This window comes from Triturus cristatus, chromosome 7 (genome assembly GCF_964204655.1).
Source record: "Triturus cristatus chromosome 7, aTriCri1.1, whole genome shotgun sequence".
NCBI lineage: Eukaryota > Metazoa > Chordata > Amphibia > Caudata > Salamandridae > Triturus > Triturus cristatus.
Genome location: NC_140590.1, coordinates 133,057,996 through 133,071,282, shown reverse-complemented (window position 1 = coordinate 133,071,282; position 13,287 = coordinate 133,057,996). Strand labels below are relative to the sequence as shown.

Sequence of the window (13,287 nt, the reverse complement as noted above, 5' to 3'; positions counted from 1 at the left end):
GTGTCAAATGTTACATTATTACTGTGTAAGTGGTACGTTAAATTTTTTATTTTACAGAGTTTTATATAGCGCGAACTTGACCCGATTCGGTTATCAGAGCGCTTTACATAGCACCAGTTGCATTACATGAGGACACACATTCATGTATGTTAGGCACGGGGAGATTAAGTGATTTGCCCATAATCACAGGATGTTCAGCGTCATTGCCGAGACTCGAACCCAGTTCCCCAGATTCAAGGCCGACCCCCCTATTTGTTAGGCTATCTCCTCTACAGTATGGCTGGTGTTATATGAAGGACACCGTGAGCAGTTGATTGAAATGGTGGTTTCCCTTCATGTTGTCTTTGCCAGTTCCAGAGGATGCGACAGCCAGTATTCTGCTTTTCCAGTGGCTCAGACACAGACAGTGAGTAGTGTGTGGTGGAATGGGGTAAATATACATTTGCCTCCTTGGTAGCCACCTTCTGCTTTCCAAATTACTTAAACTTTATTTTTTCCTTTTGTTTGTGCTGGATGTCGCTAAGCATCACGCAAACAAATGATGGACGGAATGCTGAATATATCATACATTCACCCCCAGTCAGGAGATCTGGGTTGAATCCATCATTCTTTTGCCCACCATGCCACCTCAGTTTAAACCCAGCCATATGCAAATCAGTCTTGACCCTGCTCCTCATGGGAACTGTCCAGCCCAAAGTGCAAGCCAGGTCCTCCCTGGACCAGAAACAAGCATCCTCGGACCGGTTTTGGGGTATTAGTGTATTACTCCCCATCAGCCAGGCTAGCTTGAATCGTGTGACACAGTGAGCCCAGCTAAATGTGCTACGTATCCCGTGCTCTACATGGCACTGGAATCAAGCTAGCCTGGCTAATAAGGGGTGAAACCCCGAAACTGGTCCTAGGATGCTTGTTTCCAGTCCAGGGAGGACCTAGCCTGGCAGTTCTCGCTGGACTGCTCCCATGGGAAGAAGGGTGAAGACTGATTTGCATATGGCTGGGTTTAAACTGGAATTACATGGGGAGTAAAAAAATGACGGGTCTAGGCCCAGATCTCTGCACTGGGGTGAATGTTTGACATTGTTCAACATTCTGTCCATCAATTGTTCTTTTTGCGGATGTCACTAATTAAGCAGGAAGCCTCCAATTGGGCCTGGCTGCCATCAGTAAGAAATGTATAAACTGCAAAATCACTTTTCTACAAGTGTGCTATAACTACAAACACTGCAATTATCTCAACTATCTCTCGCTCACCACCATTTTATAAATACAAGTAATTTACCAACTACAAAACAGCGATACAAACTGTATTGGTCAGTTGAACATTCTCCTAACTGCATGCTGTCACTCAACAATACATTTTGATGTGATTTTAAAATCTTTTGGGATAATGCACACAGAAAACATTTTATGTCAAGGAACGATCTAGCTTGACAAGGCAACTTAAAGCAATTAGACACCTACCCCACTCGCAGAAAAGGCATAACGCTTGAACAGACGTTCGAGGGCTCCAATTGTGTCCGCCCCTCTACCCTCTGCGACATAGATTGGTCTGATCATCGGCCTGTCCCATTTCACATTCTTACTAACTACAACTGCTAAGCCACTCATAACCAGATGACTCCACTGCCCACTCTTCAGTCCTCCAAAAGCACATCACCACCAAATCCAAGCATCTTCATCCCTACAAGAACATCAAAGATGCTACTTGTGACTACAGGAATGTCATTAAAGCTATTCTAGACAAACTGGCTCTCTGCAACTCAATAATTCTTGCAGAAAACTGAATGATTCATGTTTTTTTCACTGTTTAGCTCAAGCCATGTAAGAAAAGTGGAAAATGAACTGAGAAAGTCAAAACTGTCCCAGACACTAGTCGAGCTCATGAAGATAGTGAAAGAGTAAAAGGCCATCGTCTCTTCTGTTAAATCTACTTACATCCAAAGGTAAATGATACCCTCTCCCATGTGGAAATATGGATTTTTCTGATCAGTTATGTCCCCTATCTTGGACCCCAACGGTTTCATGTATGAATCACAAGTACATGTATGTTCCCTCCAGTTCCAGTTATGAAGACGCAAACACATGTGCGTCCACCGTCAACATGTCCTCTTTCAGATCCGCCATGAATAGGCCGGATATTCCATTCCTAAGTATGAAAGGCCACCGGCTTTATATGGTTCACTTATGCCATTTTACAGTCCAGGCAAGTAGGCCCTGATTCTGTCATCAAGCTTTTCTTTCCTTCTGCCTCTGAAAGCTCCAGTCTGAGCTTGCATCTGTGACCATGAACTTTGTCTCATTCCCTGCGCGGCTCACGGTGCCTGACATCAGCCTGTTGCCTGCCAAAAACTGTATTTCACCTTCGAAATTATCTGCTCCGCTCCCTGCCCAATGCATTCCTGTCTAGTAGTTTAAGTAAACATTCTTCCAGCTACCGAGCAAAGGCCCGGCTTCTCTGTCTTTATGCAAGTAATTCATAGCCCTATTATTATGGAAGACTTCTGCCCTCGCATCTAGTGTAGACACTTAGACGCTTGTACACGCACTAACAGTCAGTATAGTCAGTATAGAATAAGATTCTACTCTAAGAGACCTCTCTTTTGGGTAACATAGTTCTTTAAACATAGGATGTTAGATATGATTTGGGATTAGGTTGACTTGACCCTCCAGACATCTGTCGCCACATGTAGAGCTAAATGTCAAATCCCCTTCACCCCCTAGTTGCACGTCAATCATACGTCATGCTGCTGCGCGCGCATTTCTGCCAAGTATTTCTGCTGACATTGCGAAATTCTTTCATGGAACCACCCTATTATGACATCATACCTGATGACGTTCTTTAGTTACACCCAGTTACGCCCACTTTTGCTACGCATGTATGTTTTATCTTTACTATCAATTGTTACGCCTCCTGCATTTGCTTCACTGTAATGCCTATTGTATAAAAGTGATTACTTATCAATAAAGTATGTACTTCACTTCCTGAACCTCCGTGGTGATGGAACTTGGAGTCCACGATTCGAATCGTCCATTGGAATAAAGCCCATTCCGAACCTCTAATATCACGGATTTTGCCTCTTATTTTACTGAGCTATTTTTATTATTTTTCTGTATCAAATTAAGTCCCGGTAATTAAATTATTTACCAGATGAATGGCGCCCGAACAAGGACACTTTCTCATCTCACGCGCCGGCGGTGCGTTGCAGGCCCGGTCTCCTGCCACAGCTGGACGGACAACAACGCGTACCAGCAGGATTTCCTGTATCTCCCTCCGGTCAAGCGGGGGCGACTGAGGCTGCGATCAACACCCAGACGAGGCGGTGAGAAGTGCGAAGTATCCCGACCAGAGCCTAGCTGAGAGAGCAAGATCCGAGGTATATAGAGGCCCACCAAGTTCCGAAGTTCCGAAGTTCCGAGGTTTCCGATGTTCCGAAGTTTCCGAAGTTTTCGAGTCGAGTCCAGTCCAGTTCAGTTCAGTTCCGTTCCGAGGCCTTCCGTTCCGAGCTACCCGGTGAGTACCATTACTGGGGAGGCGTTCTGACGTGCACATAGGTTGTGCCGGTCCAGACGGGTTTGGGTACACAAATCCGGTCTGCACTGTTTTAGCAGTGTATCTGTACTGTTTAGCAGTATATCTAGTATATCATGTATATAAATTCAGAATAATTCAGTTAATGCCGAGGATTATGTGTAGTGATTAAGTTTTCTTAGATCGTCATCATCATTGTTGCTCATTTAAATATTAAATGTTAAATGTGTTAAAACGTCCTGCATATTGTGGTGTGAATGACTGTTCATTATTGTGTTTATTGTATTAAGTTTGTTCAAGATCAAGTATCAGATCAGTTCTCAATATGCCGCTCTTTTCGAAACTAAGACAGATCACAACTAGAAAAGGGGTACTCGAAGAAGCTGTTCCTATTCCTCCTAGGGACACTCCAGGGTACTTCATGTATCATAAACACGGCTTAGACGCTATATTATTTCTTGATTTATGGGTAGACTACACCAAGGAATTACCAGAAAGTCAGAGGTGGCCCGCAGCTGGGACCTGGGATGCAGAGTGCATCATGAAAGTAGAGGAAGAGTTATGGAAAAGGAAAGCCAGACAGTCACAGAAAGACGCCGTTGAGTTATGGCGTAAAGAATCTCATAGACGTACAGAAAAAGCACTCAGACAGGAGGAGAAAAATAAGGAGAATTCAAATAAAGTCCGAGAAAATCTATTAATTGAAGAAGGTACACGAGTGAAATCAGAACAAGTAGACAGACAAAGAAATGCCCTTATGAATGGTATGTATCCCCTTCTGGCCGAGGGATTACCTAAGGCTACACCGGAGATACCAAAAGACTTGCCACCCCCATTGTTCCCAATAAAAATGCATCCTAAGGGGCATCCTAGAACAGCAGAAGATGTTTTTCTTTCCTCATATTTAGATGACGCAGCTCCCGAGTATGCTAACCCCGCCCCACATAGACCGTCTGCCGGGGAGGTTCAACGCCAAGATCCTGTATCTGTATCCCTACAGCAACAAATCCTGACACAAGTTCCGGCAAGCACATCTGTTTCTACATCTGTTCCTACAGCTGCTTCTACAGCTGTGTCCACACCTATAGTTTCTGTATCACGTTCAACGAATCCTTTCACGTCCGGTACCCCAGACGGGGCTACTGGAGGTGCTACCAACATTTTTTCTACGCCACCCAGAATAAATAAACTTACTTTTCAAGAATCAGCTCATCCACGTACCCCCAAACTCATAAATTCCCGCACGCTTAAGGAACTTCTTGTAGATTGTAGATATGACCCTGTGCCCGGAAAAGAGGACGAAATGATCCTGGCATCATTACGTATCAGACGAGCTGCGGTGTATTTAGGGAAGATACCAGGAATGACTATGCATCTAGATAATATATATCATTTTGTCCAAACAGGGCGAGATTCTGAATGTATTAACAGAGCTATGGAATACCAGAAAGTGGAGATACAGGGGGAACTGTTACGTTTCCTCATAAACTGTGTGATCAGAAATCAAGACCGACCGGGGGTAGATCCGGAAATAATGCAAACTCTTACCAGATGGAGCCAGAATATATCAGAGGGGAGACATGATAGGCAAAAATGTATAATAGCCATGTGCCGAAAGGTCCGTAAAGAAATAGAACGCCTACACGAAGAGAGATTAGCGGTAGACCAGTTTGAACAAAACGAGGAGGAGGAAGGATCAGGACTGCCCACAGGACAGTCAGAAACCATAGCCTATGTAGGTAGAGGAAGATCTTGTAATAGTACTAGATGTTTCACTGACCCGATACGTCCGATATGTCCGGATAATAACAGGAATTTCCAAACACCTATAATAAATATAAGGTCCCCCGAGCATTCGTTCCAAGCCGCTGACAAATTACTCCGAGAACGAAGGGGTTATTATTTACTCGATTCTATGGATGAACAAGAATTAGCCAGGTCAGCCGTTCATTGGGTTGACAGTCCCGGAAAATATGGTGATGATACAGTAGCACACACATTTTTGAACCTCACCCCAGATGAACAGCGTTTAGCTGGGATTTATATGATTCAACAACTTCTTATACTATATAAAAGCCAACATTCCGATCCTGGTCCTTTACCTGATATATTGACTGAATTACTCACGAATAGATGGAGAGGTTCAGGTACTAAGTTAATTAGAGAAATACTAGAATCAAGAAAGCAGTACATTCTTTTTGTATGCCCAGAACATGTCTCACTGCCCATCAAGGAAAGAACGACGTATTACATGGACAGACAGAATCCCTTACGAGAAGTACACCCAATAAAGGGCGAGGACAATCAGTTTAAACGTGTATTTGTATATACGCCCATATCGAAAATAGAATTGTTAGAAATGAAGAAAGTGGTACCCAGTCATGACAAAGACCCAGCGGGTTTTCACCGAGAAATTAAAGACATGTTACTCATGGGAGAGTATACCTATCCCGACATTATGACAATATTAAAGGTATTAATGCCTGCTGGCATTTATGAAAAACTTAAGGAAAAAGAGTGGGAGGTGGGAGACCAAAAGATAGACTGGACAGCCTTAGAAGCAGAAGAAAAGGCCCGAACTGCAGGAGCAGGGCTTGGGGATAAAACTAAAGCACTACCAGGTTTACTAGTACAGGTACTGCCACGTTTATTAACCACGAAAAAGGAAGACTGGGGTGCAATCTCAGCCTGTAAACAAAAGCAGGATGAAGACACTAGTGATTTCTATGCCCGATTCGAAAAATGTTTTGGTATAAATAGTGGCATAAAAGCAAGTAGCGAATCATACCCACATCTGTTTGTGACAAAATTAGTTGAAAATTCCTTGCCCCAAGTGAAGAATAGAGTATTAAAATTCGAGAGTACCTGGCAAGGTAACACCCCATCACAAATGTTACAAATGTTACAGTACCATCACAATAGAATTAGAGAGGAACAAGAACATGAACAGAGACGCATGAAAGACACAAAAATGAAAATGCTAGTCTCCCAGACAGTTCCAGCTGAAGGTCATAAAAAGGGTACGACACAGTCCGGTGATTCAGCAGGACCTGTAAAGGGGACATGCAACTATTGCAAACAACCAGGTCATTACATACACGATTGCCCAGTCCTGAAGCGTAATATCGCCACAGGTAAAACACAAGAAAGACCACGGCCACCTAGACAGGATCAGAATGAACAAGGAGCCCCGCAGCATGCACAGTCCATGCCAGCTCCACAACAGTCTATACAGTTTGTGCCAGCTGCACCAGCGCTGCCTGTTGCTGCCACACAAACAACGACACGACAGCTGTACCAGACCGCACAGTATGACTATCCTGATTATCAACGATACGCATGAACCAGCCTAGAGAGGGAAGTTGACTTACCCCTTATCGAGGTCCCTGTAGACCAAGAAGGACCTTATGTACATAGTGAACTATTAGGCCAAGATAGAAAATTTTTACTTGATACAGGGGCAAGTTGAACAACTATAAAACGTAGTGAAGTTCCAGGGGCACCCCTCTCAGGCTCACAGAATATTTCCCTTGGTTTTTCAGGAAAACCTATTGTTAATGAAGTATCACAGCCTCTTCCACTTACGATAGGACCCTTGACCCGAACTACAGATTTATTGCTTACTAAATCATGTCCAGAAAACTTGTTAGGTATAAAAACACTGAAAGCTCTAGGAGCTATAATATGTTGTTCTCCGGAAGGAGTAAGATTGTTTTTACGTGATTTCAAAGGTCACTATGTGTCTCGAGACATGGATCCCCGACTGCAGACTTTACCTACACATTTATGGGCACAAGGCCCTACTGATGTTGGTTGCATGAATATTACACCATATCGAGTTACACTAAAGGCAGGAGTGGTACTACCACGAATGCGACAATACAAGTTACCACCAGATGCTGTAGTGGCTTTACTGCAAATCATTGACGAGCTCATTGCCCAAGGAGTGGTTGTGGAAACAGACTCCAATGTATGTAATTCCCCGATAATTCCGATTCTTAAACGAACAGATCCAAAGGCCCCGCCAGTATATCGATTGGTTATTGATCTGCGCGAATTGAACAAATGCATTGTGCCACAATTCCCTGTGGTCCCAGATATCTCGTCATTACTGACAGCTATTGATTCCGAAGCAACATTCTTTACTGTAATTGATCTCAAGAATGCCTTTTTCAGCGTCCCAATAGATCCGGAAAGCCAATACTTGTTCGGATTTAGTTTAAATGGACGTAGCTTTAAATTCACACGCGCACCTCAAGGATTTACAGAAAGCCCCAGCATCTATAGCCAAGCACTGAAACGAGAACTCGACAGTATCCACATGCCAGTCAACACTGCCCTGCTTCAATATGTCGATGATCTGCTGATCACCGCTAGAAGCGAACCTGAATGTGAGAAAGCATCACTGACAGTTTTACAATTTCTAGCCGAAAAGGGGCACAAGGTGTCCCCTTCCAAGCTGCAATTCTGTGTCCAGCGAGTTGTTTATCTTGGACACTCGCTGTCCAAGGAGGGAAGGCAGCTTACACCCGACCGCATTCAGCTAATAGCTAACATGCCAATACCCAAGACACAAAAGGAGGTGCGGGCGTTCATAGGCCTCACTTCATATTGTAGGCAGTGGATCCCTCAGTATGCATTTCTAGCAAAACCACTCATTCAATTGACAACACAGGAGGCAGCCACATCGACTGTTCTCCCTTGGACTCAGGAACATGCACAAGCTTTTGAAAGCCTAAAGAAAGCCTTATGCCAAGCACCTGTTTTAGCAACACCATGTTACAATAAACAGTTTACACTCTTTGTTACAGAACGCGAAGGTACTGCCTTGTCAGTACTCACACAGGAACAAGCAGGATCACACAAACCATGTGCTTATTTTTCTAGTACATTAGATCCCGTAGCTCAGGCTTTGCCTGCATGCCTAAAATCAGTGGCAGCAACAGCTTTAGCAATCAGACAAAGCGATGCCATAGTGTTAGGACATCCATTGACAGTTCAAGTACCACATGCAGTAGAGGTTCTTGTGAATCGAACGCAAACACAACACTTGACTATTGCGCGACTTACAGGGTACGAATTAACATTGTTTCAGCCACATATAGAAATCAGGCGCTGTAACACATTGAATCCTGCCACACTTTTACCTGTAATCGGAACAGACCCACTAGCTCATGATTGTATTGAAGTTATTACAATCACGACGAAACCCAGACAAGACTTGACAGATGTCCCATTGTCAGACCCAGACCTGACGTTGTATGTAGATGGTTCATGTATGAGAACAGGTACAGGAGAGTTAGTGGCCGCTTATGCAGTCACAACAGACACTGAAATCATTGAAACAAATTGTATAAATACCTTGTCCGCTCAAGCAGCAGAGCTCATCGCTCTGACACAAGCCTGTATTCAAGCCACAAATAAAAAAGTCAACATATACACTGATTCACGTTATGCATTCGGAGTTGTACATGACTTCGGCGTGCTGTGGCGAGAGAGAGGTTATTTAACTTCTCACGGTGCCCACATTCAGCACGGACCCCTCATTCATGCCTTATTAGATGCAATACATCTACCCACTGCAATATCAATTATGAAATGTAAAGCTCATACGAAAGTTACTGATATCATTTCTCAAGGCAATGATCTAGCTGACAGAACAGCTAAACAGACTGCTCAAACTCAAACATCCGACATGACAAAGACAATAGTCCCGACACCAACACATTGCATGATGGTTAAGGATCCCGCTCTTGACGTAATTGACATACAGACACATGCTACTCCAGACGAAATAAAGAAATGGACTGAATTAGGAGGGATCCAAACGGATCAAGGATGGATGACGAAGGAAAAATCTGTGTGGTTCCTTCCTGATTCAATGGTCCAAGTCATTATTAACACTGTACATAGTCCAGCGCATCTAGGAGAAAAAGCTATGCTAGACAGCATTCAACACATTTGGTTCAACAAACATTTACGAGCAGCAGCTAAACAAAAAGTTCGTACCTGTATGATCTGTTGTCAGTTTAACCCAGGAAAAAGCATTCCCGTAGAACAGGGTGGATTTCAGCCTCCTGATCACCCTTTTGAAGTCCTCCAGATGGATTATATCCAGATGGAACGATGTCGAGGATTCAAATATGTCCTCGTAGTTGTCTGTGCTCTTTCCCGTTGGACAGAGGCATACCCGGTTTCAGATTACACTGCCCCGACTACTGCCAAACAGTTAGTTCGAGAATTCTTCCCACGGTACGGTTTACCACGTGTTGTCTACTCAGATAACGGCCAGCCGTTCTCATCCGAACTAATGAAACACGTTTCACTTTTGTTAGGTTATCAGTGGAAGTTTCACTGTGTCCGACACCCCGAGGCAGCAGGTCTCGTGGAAAGACATAATCAGACCCTGAAAATTAGATTGTCCAAAATATGCAGAGAGAAAGGTGTCGACTGGGTAGTAGCGTTACCAGTTGCACTCTTTTACATGAGAATGGTAGCACACTCTCGAACAGGGCTATCCCCGTATGAGGTGATCTTTGGCAGACCACCAAATATGTGGGGGACGCCTATACCACGCAAAATAACTGATATTGACTGTAATATGCTGACAGATTACTTGGCTTCCTTGATGTCTGCACTACAATCTTGTCGTTCACAGGTAGCTGCAGCTTTTCCCGACAACACTGAGGTGAAACCCCATGACGTAATTCCAGGAGATTTGGTCTTAGTGAGGAACTTTGATCGGAAGTCTCAGCTGGATCCTAGGTGGAGGTCGCCTCAGCTCGTACTACTAACGACGAGGACAGCCGTGAAGATCGAAGGTCGAAAAGGCTGGATACATTCAAGTCATATCAAGAAATTTCATGGACTGTCGTCAGACGTAAACGACACACCTTGCGTGTCTTCCTCGATTGACTCAAAACTTCCTTTGGTTGAACTGAGTAACCACGAACAATACAAACTAAAACTTAGGTCTAACCAGTCAGGCAATTTGATTGTTTAAGTCCTCTCCAAGGTGAATCGGTCGAATTTGTCTCTGACATGTATCACTTAGACCTGTATAGAGAAAGAAACAGAAGGATAAAACTGAAACGACAGGTGTACTGTAAATCACTGCGTAGTCATTGCACAGTGACGTTATTAATTTTGTTTTTCTTAAGTCTTCTAATAATTACTGCAAGTATATTGTTGCACATATATTATCCTATTTCTAGACATATTTATAAGGTTACTGCTGAACATTCTTTTAGTGAATTACCTCTGCATGAGTTGTCTTATAGATTTGCGCTGCGCAATAACACGTTTATTAGTATGTTACATCATTCCCATCAGGTTAGCAATGCTACAAATTGTTGGATATGTGGCCGACTCCCTCCCTATCAGAATTATAAAGGAATTCTACCTCTCTTTCCATACCCGTTCACACACAACGGCTCCTGTGGAGCATGGTTTAGTTTAATCAATTCCCTAGATTCGAATTCTGCAGTTTATCAAGACAACTGGGTATGGGGAAATTTGAACTTAGTTTTACTTAAAGTCTGCTACCCTAACAAGGAGGGACTTCCCAAAAGAACAGGAACTGATCTAGAAAACGAAGTGTATGGATTAGGTAATTTTACGCTTAATCTTATGATCCTAAATGTCGAATCCGAAGCTACTCCAGTTTTGCCCGCTATGTCAATATTTCCAGTAAAAGGTGAATTATGTGTAAGAAGGAATGGTTCCATACATATGGGCCATAGTAGATGCACCACTGTAATAGAATTTAGTGATCAAGGCAAGTCGACATTTAGAGCTTCCCGCCATTCCTATTTTATATGTGGTCAGACGGCATATATACGTCTGCCTCTAGATTGGGATGGTACCTGCTACATCGGATTCCTTTTGCCACCTGTTTTCCTAGCTCCTCCTGATTATCACAGAAATACTCATTTAGTACACAATAGAGAAAGGAGAGATCTCCCAATAGTCGATTATACTGAGACCGCATGGGAAAAATACACAGATTTCAATAAAGGTCTCTTTCCCTATATAGGTACAGTTACCAATAGTAAACTGATACGTAGATTAACCAGAACCCTTGAAGCAGTAGTGAACGAAACTATTTCCTCCTTAGGCAATTTAACAGAAGAGCAGTCTGCTATGCGGATTGTTGTGCTTCAAAATCGTCTTGTCCTTGACGTCATCCTGGCCGATAGGGGCGGAGCTTGTAGGGTCATCGGATCAAGTTGTTGCATTTTCATACCAGAAAATTCGCCATCTGTATATAAAGCCATAACTCGCCTTCATAAGATTGTAAGCCAGATACATCAGAATCCAGGCACCTGGACTTGGTCCGGTTGGTTTTGGAGTGTATTATCTACCTTTGGATGGAAGGTCCTATCCTTCCTAGGTATTGGCTTTCTCATACTATTCAGTTGCTGTCTATGTCTACAATGTGGACCAGCGATCTGTGGTCTGTGTGCCACATCGTGTATTCCACCACCAAAATTTCATTCATCCCAGAAGAAAAAAGAAGAACAAATGATGCTATATGAACAGATCAATGGATTGATGAAGATTGATATCTCTTGACGGGCAAGTAGGGGACAAGGAGGGAATGTGGAAATATGGATTTTTCTGATCAGTTATGTCCCCTATCTTGGACCCCAACGGTTTCATGTATGAATCACAAGTACATGTATGTTCCCTCCAGTTCCAGTTATGAAGACGCAAACACATGTGCGTCCACCGTCAACATGTCCTCTATCAGATCCGCCATGAATAGGCCGGATATTCCATTCCTAAGTATGAAAGGCCACCGGCTTTATATGGTTCACTTATGCCATTTTACAGTCCAGGCAAGTAGGCCCTGATTCTGTCATCAAGCTTTTCTTTCCTTCTGCCTCTGAAAGCTCCAGTCTGAGCTTGCATCTGTGACCATGAACTTTGTCTCATTCCCTGCGCGGCTCACGGTGCCTGACATCAGCCTGTTGCCTGCCAAAAACTGTATTTCACCTTCGAAATTATCTGCTCCGCTCCCTGCCCAATGCATTCCTGTCTAGTAGTTTAAGTAAACATTCTTCCAGCTACCGAGCAAAGGCCCGGCTTCTCTGTCTTTATGCAAGTAATTCATAGCCCTATTATTATGGAAGACTTCTGCCCTCGCATCTAGTGTAGACACTTAGACGCTTGTACACGCACTAACAGTCAGTATAGTCAGTATAGAATAAGATTCTACTCTAAGAGACCTCTCTTTTGGATAACATAGTTCTTTAAACATAGGATGTTAGATATGATTTGGGATTAGGTTGACTTGACCCTCCAGACATCTGTCGCCACATGTAGAGCTAAATGTCAAATCCCCTTCACCCCCTAGTTGCACGTCAATCATACGTCATGCTGCTGCGCGCGCATTTCTGCCAAGTATTTCTGCTGACATTGCGAAATTCTTTCATGGAACCACCCTATTATGACATCATACCTGATGACGTTCTTTAGTTACACCCAGTTACGCCCACTTTTGCTACGCATGTATGTTTTATCTTTACTATCAATTGTTACGCCTCCTGCATTTGCTTCACTGTAATGCCTATTGTATAAAAGTGATTACTTATCAATAAAGTATGTACTTCACTTCCTGAACCTCCGTGGTGATGGAACTTGGAGTCCACGATTCGAATCGTCCATTGGAATAAAGCCCATTCCGAACCTCTAATATCACGGATTTTGCCTCTTATTTTACTGAGCTATTTTTATTATTTTTCTGTATCAAATTA

General features: G+C 43.3%; 1 protein-coding gene across 4 annotated transcripts in view; it reads right to left on the bottom strand.

The window, feature by feature from the left end:
* The window catches only part of LOC146809024 (lens fiber membrane intrinsic protein-like), a 239,751-nt gene that overhangs the window by 105,525 nt on the left and 120,939 nt on the right, over positions 1–13,287 (bottom strand). The window lies entirely within an intron of this gene.